Raw genomic sequence first — 11,180 nt, 5'->3', positions numbered from 1 at the left:
CAGTGCAGAACAGCCTCTTTGGTAATTAACCTTTGAAGACATAGAAACTGATAAGAAAACCAGGAATCGCAATATTTTTTTTGAAAATTTACAAAAATATATTTGTATTTCGAAATATGCTTAACGAACTGGGTTTTTTCTCTTACAGTAAAATTTTGGTTTTTTTTCTTTTTACAGAATTTTAATTTTCTTTCTTAGAAAAAAGAAGTAAATGTGGAAAAATCAAAATGTGCATATTTTGAATTAAAAGGATAATTAAAAAAAAACCATCAAAAAGGCTTCCCATTGTACTCCCAGTCTATAGCAACAGTAGCAGGAAAAGGAAGCAAAGATAACTTCCGTTTAACCTGTGAAGTTAGAGAGAGAAATATAATGTAGACCAAACTAAAACCAATTTGTTTTGAAAGTAAGTTGTGAATATAATTAAAAAATTCTGATGAGACTTCACACTATAAATGCAGATAGATGGTGTGTGTGTATATATATATATATGGGATAAAAGAATTAATCCTGAGATAAAAGAATGATCTTATTCTCTACTGGAATATTTGATAGTATTTTCTTCATCGCAATCAGTTCATTAGTTATGACACAATGTATTCAACAGATTCTTTTTTAAGAAGATATTGATTTTCATGGATTTCTCATTAGTTGAAATCATTCTTAGAATAATTTCGACCAGCAGCTCTCAGTGTCAAAGCCCCAGCTGGTGGAAGACATTGAGTGAGATGCAAACATTTCCTCCCGCTGGGGACCTGGCCCATTTACCCAGATGGAGCTATACCTTATTTCCACTGACTGCTTTTTTTCTTTATATCAAGGTTCTGGACAGGGCCGCCCAGAGGATTCAGGGGGCCTGGGGTCTTACTGACGTCGAATTGCCGGCGAAGACCCGGCACTTTGGCGGCAGATCCCAGGGCAGAAGACCCCCCCACCGCAGATGTTCGGGGCACTTTGGCAGCGGGTCCTGGAGCGGAAGGACCCCCCGCCACTGAATTGCCTCCAAAGACCCGGAGTGGAAGAAGCTCTGGGGGCCCTGGCCCCACGAGAGTTTCCGGGGCCCCCAGAGTGAGTGAAGGACCCCACTCCAGGGGCCCCAAAAAGAGGAAAACATGATGATAATAGTTATGATGTAATCTTAGTACTAACTCCATGTTAACTGATACATGTGCTTGGACACTTTCTTTGTTTACCAAATTCCAGACTGTGTTCTCAGTCCTAGCGGTGAGTGTCCTGCTGCAGCAAAACACCTGCCCTCCCCCAGTGGTTATCCCCTGTTTCAGGTGTTTGGGCATGAACAGTAACAACCTACACTCTCAGAATGTCCCTCGTTAACAACTGTCTCCGTTTATCAGCCTGAAGCCCTGATGGTGCCCACCTGACGCTAGCCACAGATTCCTCATGTGCTCCAGAGGTTCAGGATTGGGAAGAATGTGGATTCTCTGGGAGTCCAGGGGTTCTAACAGTCCAGGTTTCTCATTGGGGGTGTGTGTCTGTCACATTCTGGGGTGCAATCCAGACCAGGGAGCGTTTGAGTCACCACCTGTTCCATAACCCTGGGTGCCTCACAATGCTTTGCTCTGGTAGCTCCCAACCTGGGACACTCACAACCAGCATAGCAGCATGCGAGATGCACCCTGAGTGTCTGTGTAGAGGTGCAGCACTGGCCCCTTATCTCTGACCCCAGCAGCCTGTCAGCAACGCACCAGACACATTGTGGCTTCCACCAGCCTTGGTTGCTACTTGCAGGTTGACCCCAGTACACTCCCGGTCCCAAATTTCCCCCAAATCCATGTTCTGCACTGTCCAGCAGCTATTAAAGGTTCATTGCTCCTGTACAGAGTCAATATTCAACAGTTTGCTAGTTATACTTTAGTTACCAAACAGTTCAGTTGAAACACAGCATTGGATTGGTTTAGATTTCAAATAAAACCAATTTATTAACAAAAAAAACCAAAATTTTTAGTGAATTCAAATATGAGAGACCAAATTAGAAATGTTTGCCAGCAAACAAAAGTGAAAACACAGCTAAAAGTCTAAATCTAAATCTAGAAAGCTTTGATTCAAGGCTTTGATTGAGATAGTCTCTCTCACCCACAGTCTTCCAGAAAGATGGTGACTGACCCTTACCTTGGTCACAACCTCTCCCAGAGGCCCAAAGTTGCTGGCTTCCTTAGGTTAAAGAGCGAGAGAGCTCAGGCAAATGTTTGGAACCCAGTTAAGAACTAGTCCATGTAGATATTAAGGTTCTTTATAGTGTAGGAATCTTGTCATTCAGCCATGAAGCCAATAAGGTAGTGTGCCTCAGTTTCCCTTCTCATACCACACATTAGACCTGCAATGTCTTTTCTTCTGTGTACAATTTCCAGATGAGTTACAGGCACTAACTGTGAACTATTAGTATCACGACATCTTTTAACATGAAGTGTGTTCTTATGTTTCATTCTTAACATGTTCAAGGGTTTTTCCCAAAAGATTAGGTACATTGTAAATTTTTACAGTTCTGGTGAGTACAGACTCAATTTCCCTGAAGTAAAGAAAAACTCCAACAGGTCTTAAAAGAAAGCTTTATATAAAAAAGAAAGAAAAAATACAAATGGTCTCTCTGTATTAAGGTGATACAATACAGGGCTAATTGCTTAAAAGAATATTGAATAAACAGCCTTATTCAAAAAGAATACAAATCAAAGCACTCCAGCACTTATATTCATGCAAATACCAAAGAAAAGAAACCATATAACTTACTATCTGATCTCTTTGTCCTTACACTTAGAAACAGAAGATTAGAAAACAGAACTACTTCTCCAAAGCTCAGAGAAAGCAGGCAGCCAGAAAACAAAGACCCCAGACACACAATTCCCTCCACCCAAAGTTGAAAAAATCCGGTTTCCTGATTGGTCCTCTGGTCAGGTGCTCCAGGTGAAAGAGACATTAACCCTTAGCTATCTGTTTATGACAGGGCTCACCAGGAATTGGTGGGGGTAAGGAGGCAGGATGGTTAAATTCTCCTTGTGTTAAGATCCAAGGGGTTGGATCGGTGTTCACTAGGGACTTGGTGAAGTCTCTCAAGACTACTCAGGGAAGGGAGTTAGTACTTTGGAGTGGTGGCAGCAAAACCAGATCTAAGCTGGTAATTCAGTTTAGGAGTTCACATGCAGGCCCTCATATCTGTACTCCAAAATCCAGAGAGGGGGTGAAACCTATGACAGGTATGGAGATAAACTCCTTGGGGCAGAGGTGGTGGTTTTGTTCTGTGTTTGTACAGCACCTTGCACACTGGGGTCCTGGCCCAGGGCTGGCTGTCCTAGGCACTAAAGCACAGACATAGCCATAATAAAACCAGTGAATGGCTGTTGAGGGCAAACATTCAGATCCATCTGACTCCTTTGACATCCCACCTGTGTGCGCTGAGGATCACTTCTGCACTCTGTCATACAGCACTCTGAACTGTGATTGTAAAAATGACATTATCTAGGCCATTTGGACACTGCCTCAGTTTACAGATCAAACTTTCATTCCCTACCTACATCTTCTGTGAGCTCAGCCTGGGACCTGAGTGTGAAGCTGTTGCAACTTCTCTGTCACCATCAACAGCAACAAATATTCTACAGGCAAAACCAAGTTTTAAGTGACTCCTGTGCAGCCCCCTCTCTATCACACCCTGCCCTCATGGACCCCTGTGCACTACTGCTGCTTTCAGTCATGTTGCAAAGGCGTCACTGATGAAAAATTAGTTCACAATTATGTTGACTCTATTCCAGCCAAGAAGAACCTTCAGCCACTTTCCCAGATCTGTGTTCACTGAGAAGGGCTGGCAGGAGAACAGTATTTCCAATTTATTTATTGCTGAAAACATGACTCGTCTACCCAAGAATCAGGCTAGAGATAATGAGGTTAGTTCAATTAGGGAGGAAGAGGCCCTCGTCTATCAGTTGAGGTGTGAACACCAAGGGAGGAGAAACTGTTTTTGTAGTTGGCTAGCCATTCACAGTCTTTGTTTAATCCTGAGCTGATGGTGTCAAATTTGCAGATGAACTGAAGCTCGGCAGTTTCTCTTTGAAGTCTGGTCCTGAAGTTTTTTTGCTGCAGGATGGCTACCTTTAAATCTGCTATTGTGTGTCCTTGGTGTTCCCACTTCAACTGCTAGAAGAGGGCCTCATCCTCCCTGATTGAACTAACCTCATTATCTCTAGCCTAATTCTTGCCTGCATATTTATATCTGTCTCTGGAAATTTCCACTACATGCATCCGATAAAGTGGGTATTCACCCACAAAAGCTCATGCTCCAATAAGTCTATTGGTCTATAAAGTGCCACAGGACTCTTTGCTGCTTTTACAAGGATTATGCATCAAAAATAGCTTTCTTGAGGTCCAGCTTAAAGGTTACAAGCAAAACAAAAACAAAGGGGGTTAGCACAGAGGACTACACAAGCCATAAAGAAATAAAAATAGACAAACCTAATCACGTCTTCCTAGATATTTCTTGATCTACTTTCAAAGGAGTAGTTTCCAGGTATTATACTGATGATTTTTTCATACCTAGCCCAAGATTCTTACAGCATAGCTCTGCCCTGTCTGCCTCTCCCCCAGAGAACAACAACAGACAGACAAAAGGGGAGTCTTTGTTTCAATTTTAAAAAGTTCTAGCCTTCCTATTGGCTCTTTTGGCTGGGTGCCCACTCACGTCCTTTTACCTATGCATCGCAGTGAGACTTTTAACCCTTTACAGGTAGAGCGAACAGCTACTAAGAGGGATTTTATAGGTACTGGCTGGTTGGGTGCCCATAAAAGGGAGCTGACCCCCCCCCTTCATTTATCGCAGGCTATTAGGACTACAATTTCCCAGGTCATCTCAATGACCCTTTTTAAAAATTAGCACTTCATTAGCTTTCTTCCAGTCTTTGAGAACTTCCCCAGTGCTCCAGGACTTATCAAGTTGTCACAAGGAGGATATTTGGGAAATGAGATGACAGGGGTATTTGTCTAGCATCTCAATGAAGGAAATCCCAAGTCTCTTGGTGACAGCCGAAATAGATGAGGGTGGTCTAGCCTAGTGGTCAGAGCGGGTATCTATAGTCCAGAACCAAAGCCAGGGGTGAAACCTTAGGGCAGGAACTGCAGCAAGCAGAGTAACAGGCAAGGAGGGGCTCAAAGCAGGGGTAGGATAAATGCAAGGCTGGTTGCAAGGCAGGGGCTGTAGGAATGAGGTAACGCAGGAACAGGCCCAGTGATGAGCACGAGCATGGGAAATCTAGTGAGCCAGCTTGCTGACCTCTGCAGCCAATCGGGTGGTGTGGCTAAACAGGAGACCTGCGGCAGGACAGCTGTACAGCTCCCCTGGGTTCTCTTCACATGTCTGAGAGAGAAGCCTGACCAAAGGGTTAGAGGTGGGGAGAAGTAGTCAAGGCTTCTTGGGATTATGCCAGGTCCAGGAAGTGAGTTGAGTATAGTGGAGAGGAACAAGGGGAATATGAAAATGCTGAAGAACTTTGATGATCTCTGACTGAAAAGTGAACTTCAAATTTGATTCCATTTTGGACTCAATTAACGTCTCCAAATTTCAGTATTTTAGCTCAACAGGAGCATGATCAAATTATTGTGTCAGTGAGGGACCTGGTCTAAATATCTCAGTTAGAATATTCTTTTTCTTCATTTCACTGGGTATTCAGTATCAGTTGTGATGAGTTCCTTATACATGCTTTGAACAGAATAGAATGGACCCACCTGTAGTAGTTTAGAATAAAATGGAATAGGTTAGAATAGATCATTCTGTACTCATTTGAAATACAATAGAATAGACACAACTGTACGAATAGAATAGAATAGAATAGAATAGAATAGAATAGACCTACCTCAACTAATTTACAATTCAACAAAATAGATCCACATGTAAAACTTCGAATAGGTATGGAGTAAAATAGAATTCAAACTTGTAAGGTTGTGGGATGGCCTATTTCAGAAAATCTTCTTCCACTTTAGAATTACCCACCGTATTTCCCAACAGAATCTAAATGGTTTGACCTTGTGGACCTTCACACCAACTACGCTTTTCAGAGGCTCTCTATCTATTTTTCTGTTTCGGTGCTTAGCTCCTGGTCTCCATCTCCAAGGCAGAGAAATATGGTCTTTCAAAGCACTTCAGGTTGTTTTTTTTTACTACTTCTGGTCCATATTTCTCCTGTTATACTTTCACCTCTTTTTCTAAGTAAAAATGAAAGAGAGGAGGAGAAAACGGGGAACAGAAGGAAAGCCCAAAGAGTAACTTCATTCTATTTTAATTTTACAATTTTAATTTTTATCTCTTCAAAGTTCTGGAAAAGGTGTGATAATATTTTTCACTTTATATTCAAATTTCAATAAAAAGATGCCTTAATTTTGTTTTCATAAAAAAAAAGGTTGAAGAGCTCAGTCTAAAATTAGACTTTTACACTAGGTTTCTGAGACACAGTAACCAACAAAAAATGTAAGTTTAACTTGTGATGCTAGGAACAGAAACATAAAGGTTGAATTAATTAATTCATATTGCTAACAAATCATATGAGAAATGCAACAAGAAAATGTGGATGAGCAAAAAGACTGAGCCATACGATATGAGAACACTATATTCAGCTGTGGGACAATTCTACAGTAAAATCTGCATTTCAATTAAGAAATATTGATGATACATATTTTTTGAACATATTTGAGAAAGTTGTTTCTTCTCCTGAGGAGACTCTGATATGTAGGATTTTGTTTTCAGTATTTGAAAATATTCATAGGTTTGAAAAACAAAATATCTGCAGTCTCAATCTTCAGCAGATGGAAAACATTTCAGTGAGTTGAACTGTTTTTCATAAGCCGGGCACCTGGCACATTGACTCCAATGGATTTATGAAGCTTTACATCTGCTGGGAGTCTAATCCATTGATTCCAATACAGCTACACTGATTTAAACCAGGCAAGCTTCATTGGCTCCATGGAGCTATAGTGCTTTGAACAAGTTGGCCCCAGAGATTTCAACGGAGGTTGTGACTGTTGGTCTTTAATTTATTCTTGAACATAGTTTTTCAGATGTATGCGGTATGTGATCTCTTTGATGGGACACGCATTTCACATGGAGCATACAACTACCCTCTGATGTGCTGAGGTCTGGTTTCTAATCAAAACAATCAAAGACAAATGATGCCTTGAGTTCCCTCCCTGAGAACAGGATTCTGTTCATCAGTCTCCTGATGGCTTTTTTCATCTCGGTGTTTCTAAGTGTGTAGACAATTGGGTTCAGCATCGGGCTGATTACAGTGAAAAAGATGGAGGCCACTTTGTCCAGGGTGAACTTCTTGAAGGGCCGAGCATAGATGAAGATGCTGGGTATGAACAGTAAACAGACCATGATAATCTGGGCTCCACAGGTGGACAGAGCCTTCTGTGACATGTGTCCTGATCTTGACTAAGATGATGATGTAGGAAATTAGCAGACAAATTAATTGTATGATGAGGAGCACTCCACCATTGAAGACCATCTGCAGTTCGACTACATGGGTATCAGCACAAGCCAGTTTGATGACCTGTGGGACATCACAGTAGAAATTGTCCAGAATGTTTGGCCCACAGAAGGGTAGCTGGATGAGCAATCCAATCTGAACAGCAGAGTGAGCCAACCCACCCAGCCATGACAGTGCCACCAGCCCCATGCACACACCCCTGTTCAAGATAGTGAGGTATCTCAGTGGTTTACACATGGCCACGTACCGATCTATCGCCATCACCACAAGAAAAAACACGATCGCGCTCCCGATCAAATGGAAAAAGAACATCTGGAGGATGCACTGATTGAAGGGTACTGTTTTACGTTTGGAGAGGAGACCAGACAGCAAGTTGGGAGCACTGACTGATGATTCACTGACATCCATGAAAGCTAGGTTGGCCAGCAGGAAGTACATGGGGGTGTGGAGTCGGTGGTCGGCGATCACTGTGATGATGATGATGATGAAGTTTTCCAGCCAGGTGGCTATGTACACTATGAGGAAGAATATGAAGAGAAAATATTTCAGCTGATGAATCTGAGTGAGGCCCAAGAGAACAAATTCAGTCACTGTGGTGGTGAGGTTCTGCGGATCCATTTCATGTCTGCAAAATAACCCTGGAAATTGAACAGAAATAATAACAATGGTTCAGCAGATCTGCCAGATTTTAGTATGCAATGTTCAGATTTTGGATTTTCAATCTCTTTCTTCCTTGTCTTTCACTGCTTTACTTTACCCAACTTTTTCCACTGTAAAATTCTGCATGTGAATTTTTTAAAATGTGAGATAGTGAAATAACTTTTCTCTCGCAATTTGTATGATGATGATTAAGAAAGGAATCCAAGTGAAATGTGAAAGGCAAGGTGGGAGAGGGAATATCTTTAATTGGACCAACCTCTTTTGGTGAAATAGACAAGTTTTCAAGCTCCACAGAGTTTGTCTCTTCCACCAAAGAAGATGCTCTAATCAAAGATATAACCTCTGCCACCTTGCCTCTCTCATATCCTGGGATCAACACAGCTAAAACAATACAAAAAGTAATGTAAATAAAAGGAAACATTTCATTTTAGTTTGAATTTTTTCCCATGGAAAACCATAAATTTCCTCCACAAAGGCCATTTTCCCATCCAATATTTTGTTTCCATATGAACCTCTTTTTTTGACAGTGATATTTATTTTGACAGAAGAAAATTTTGATTTAAAGTTAAAGAAAGAAAATTCATTTTGTTTGACATTTTGTCATGAAAAGTTGAAAAAAAGTAAAAAACCTCACACCATCGTTCCCCTTTTCACAATCAGCCAAGATTTACTGCCAGTGGCTGTGCAGTGATGGGTTCCATTTCTGTCCTGCCATCCACATTCTCTGTGATCATAAGAACATAGGAGTGGCCATAGTGAGTCAGACCAGAGGTCCATCTAGTGCAGTATCCTGTCTTCTGCACCAGGTACCCTGGGTATCCCAGAGGGAATGAACAGAACAGGTAATCATCAAGCGATTCATTCCCTGTCAACCATTCCCAGCTTCTGGAAAATCATGGGAAATCCAAACACCCTCTCAGTCTGGGATTTTCAAGTAAGAGCAAGTTAGGTGCCCAGTTCCCATAAAACATCATTAGATGCTGGTGCCCAGACAAGACAAGAGTTTTCCTACTTTGCAGGAGGGTGGTGAGGTTAAATTCTTGAAGGATTGTGAGGAACTCAGACACAATGGTGTCAAATGCCGTATCAGTATTTTTGCAGACTTATTTGAATGAAGGCAATGAAGATGAAGACATTGCCCACCACTGTAACTTTCAGGTTCACTAGGCTTGTGGAGAGCTTAAATTGAGGCCATTTTAGTGGGATGTCCATGAGATTAAACGAATGACCTCATCATCTAAAAACTGGTCTCCATAAAGGAAAAGAACCCTTAGTTCAAAGCCCTGTAGCAGATACATGAAAATCTATATGGAGCACAACCAAGAGACACACACAAAGGGAATCATTAGATTAGCCAAGGCTGCACCTTAAGCTATGTGATATAAGCCACTTTTAACCATTTGAGGACCTAAGGGCTAGATTCACAATGGGACATCGGGTTTCAGACACCTACGAAATCACTGGGATTCACAGAGCCTGAGTTTGGTGCCAGGATCCCTATCCAATGAGGAGAGGTAGGTGCCTAAGAATCAGATTCACCAAAGCCAGTGGGCTGAGGGGCTCCCTGCCTGTGTTTGTGATGGGAGATGGCACAGGAAAGGGTGTGTGCTCTACCCCACCCTTCTCACAGAGCTTGGAGGTTGGGCTGCAGGGACCTATAGCCAGGACCCCTCTCCTGTAGCTAGGAGTCTATGCCATTTTTTTGGCAAGACAGGCCAAAGGAGGCGGCATCAGCATCCGCCAGCTTATAGTGTTTAGCCCGGTGCTTACGGCATTACCTGGGCTGTGGAAGACCCTGTTCAAACCCTTGCTCCCCAGCCACATTTCCCAACTACCTCCTCTGGCTTCATTCTGAATGGGTCCTGGTCCAGCAGGTGAGCTCTGAGCTCAGCTAATGGACCAGGCCCTGTGGGACAATAGCCATTCCTCCACCTGTCTGCCCCTGCTTTGTGGGTCACAAAGCGGCTCAGGTGTCTGGATGCCTAGTGAGAGGCAGTATCACATATTCCCAGAGGCAGAAACTTAAATACCATAGGAACTTTTACATCACAAATCTAGGTGCTGAGTGCATTCAGGTGCCCACAGGGCTAGGCGGCAGCCAAGCTGGGTTTGTGAGTATGAGTGGCACCAAAATGTTGGACTTAGACTCCAAAAGTCACAGTGAGGTGCCTACATTCTTTTCTGAATTTAGCCCTTCATGTGGATCTGAGGTGTTTTCTGGGCTCTGAGGCTGGGCTTCTTAAAGGAACCCAAGAAATCTAGGGATCAAATTCCACCTTCAGTTCTGATGTGGGTCCTGTTTCACCACACCAGTCTACAGCTGCTGCAGAGCTACAGAACCTGGGACATACTAAGAGAAGGAAATAATGAAGCCCATGCTGGGAAAATCACTAAAGGTTTATCCATCAATCTGGGCCCTTCCCTGGGTTATTTCTGGGGTGTTTTTTCCAGCAGTAACCTGCCCCGATGATCTGAGCCTCACGAAGCCCCTGTTGTGGGAAAACCTGGGGACACAGCATTAGTCACAGGAAGACCTCAGATGGTCATAGTGTGGGCTAGTATCTCCAATCACACTTTATCTCCTGCATTCCCCCCGAAATAATCATGCCTGTCCCTAGTAACACATGGCACATTGTAGGAGTCAAGCGTCAATACCTCACAAAATCTGCTGTGTACGTGGTCTCAGAACCAGTTCCTCCAACCATGTGAGGAAGCCCTGGTGAAGTCACATCTCGGAGCTGATCACTGCTCTGCTGACAGGCAGGGGAAATGGACCTGGTTCCAATAATGAGACAGCCCCAGAAATCTTCTTATATAATACCTGCCCTCCTCACTAATGCTGGGTCTTGGATCAGAGATCCCTTGAAATCTCCCTCAGCTTTTCTCAGGAGGATCAAGAGAGCTGCTTCTCTGGAGACTGAAGGAGTCTGCACAAGGGGAATCATTAAGAAATTCCTGGAGTGGTTCAGTTCAATTATGTGTTTATTTTAGCCACCCAAACCCAACCTGCTCTGCAATTCCCTGCCAGGCTGGATGGAC

At 42.8% G+C, this 11,180-nt stretch overlaps 1 pseudogene; it reads right to left on the bottom strand.

Annotated features, from left to right (window-relative positions):
- Window positions 1-7,135: 7,135 nt before the first annotated feature.
- Window positions 7,136-8,099, bottom strand: LOC115638347 (annotated as a pseudogene).
- Window positions 8,100-11,180: the final 3,081 nt, after the last annotated feature.

This window comes from Gopherus evgoodei, chromosome 21 (assembly GCF_007399415.2).
Source record: "Gopherus evgoodei ecotype Sinaloan lineage chromosome 21, rGopEvg1_v1.p, whole genome shotgun sequence".
NCBI lineage: Eukaryota > Metazoa > Chordata > Testudines > Testudinidae > Gopherus > Gopherus evgoodei.
The sequence above is the reverse complement of the archived record's forward strand: the minus strand, read 5'-3'. Positions and strand labels throughout refer to the sequence as shown.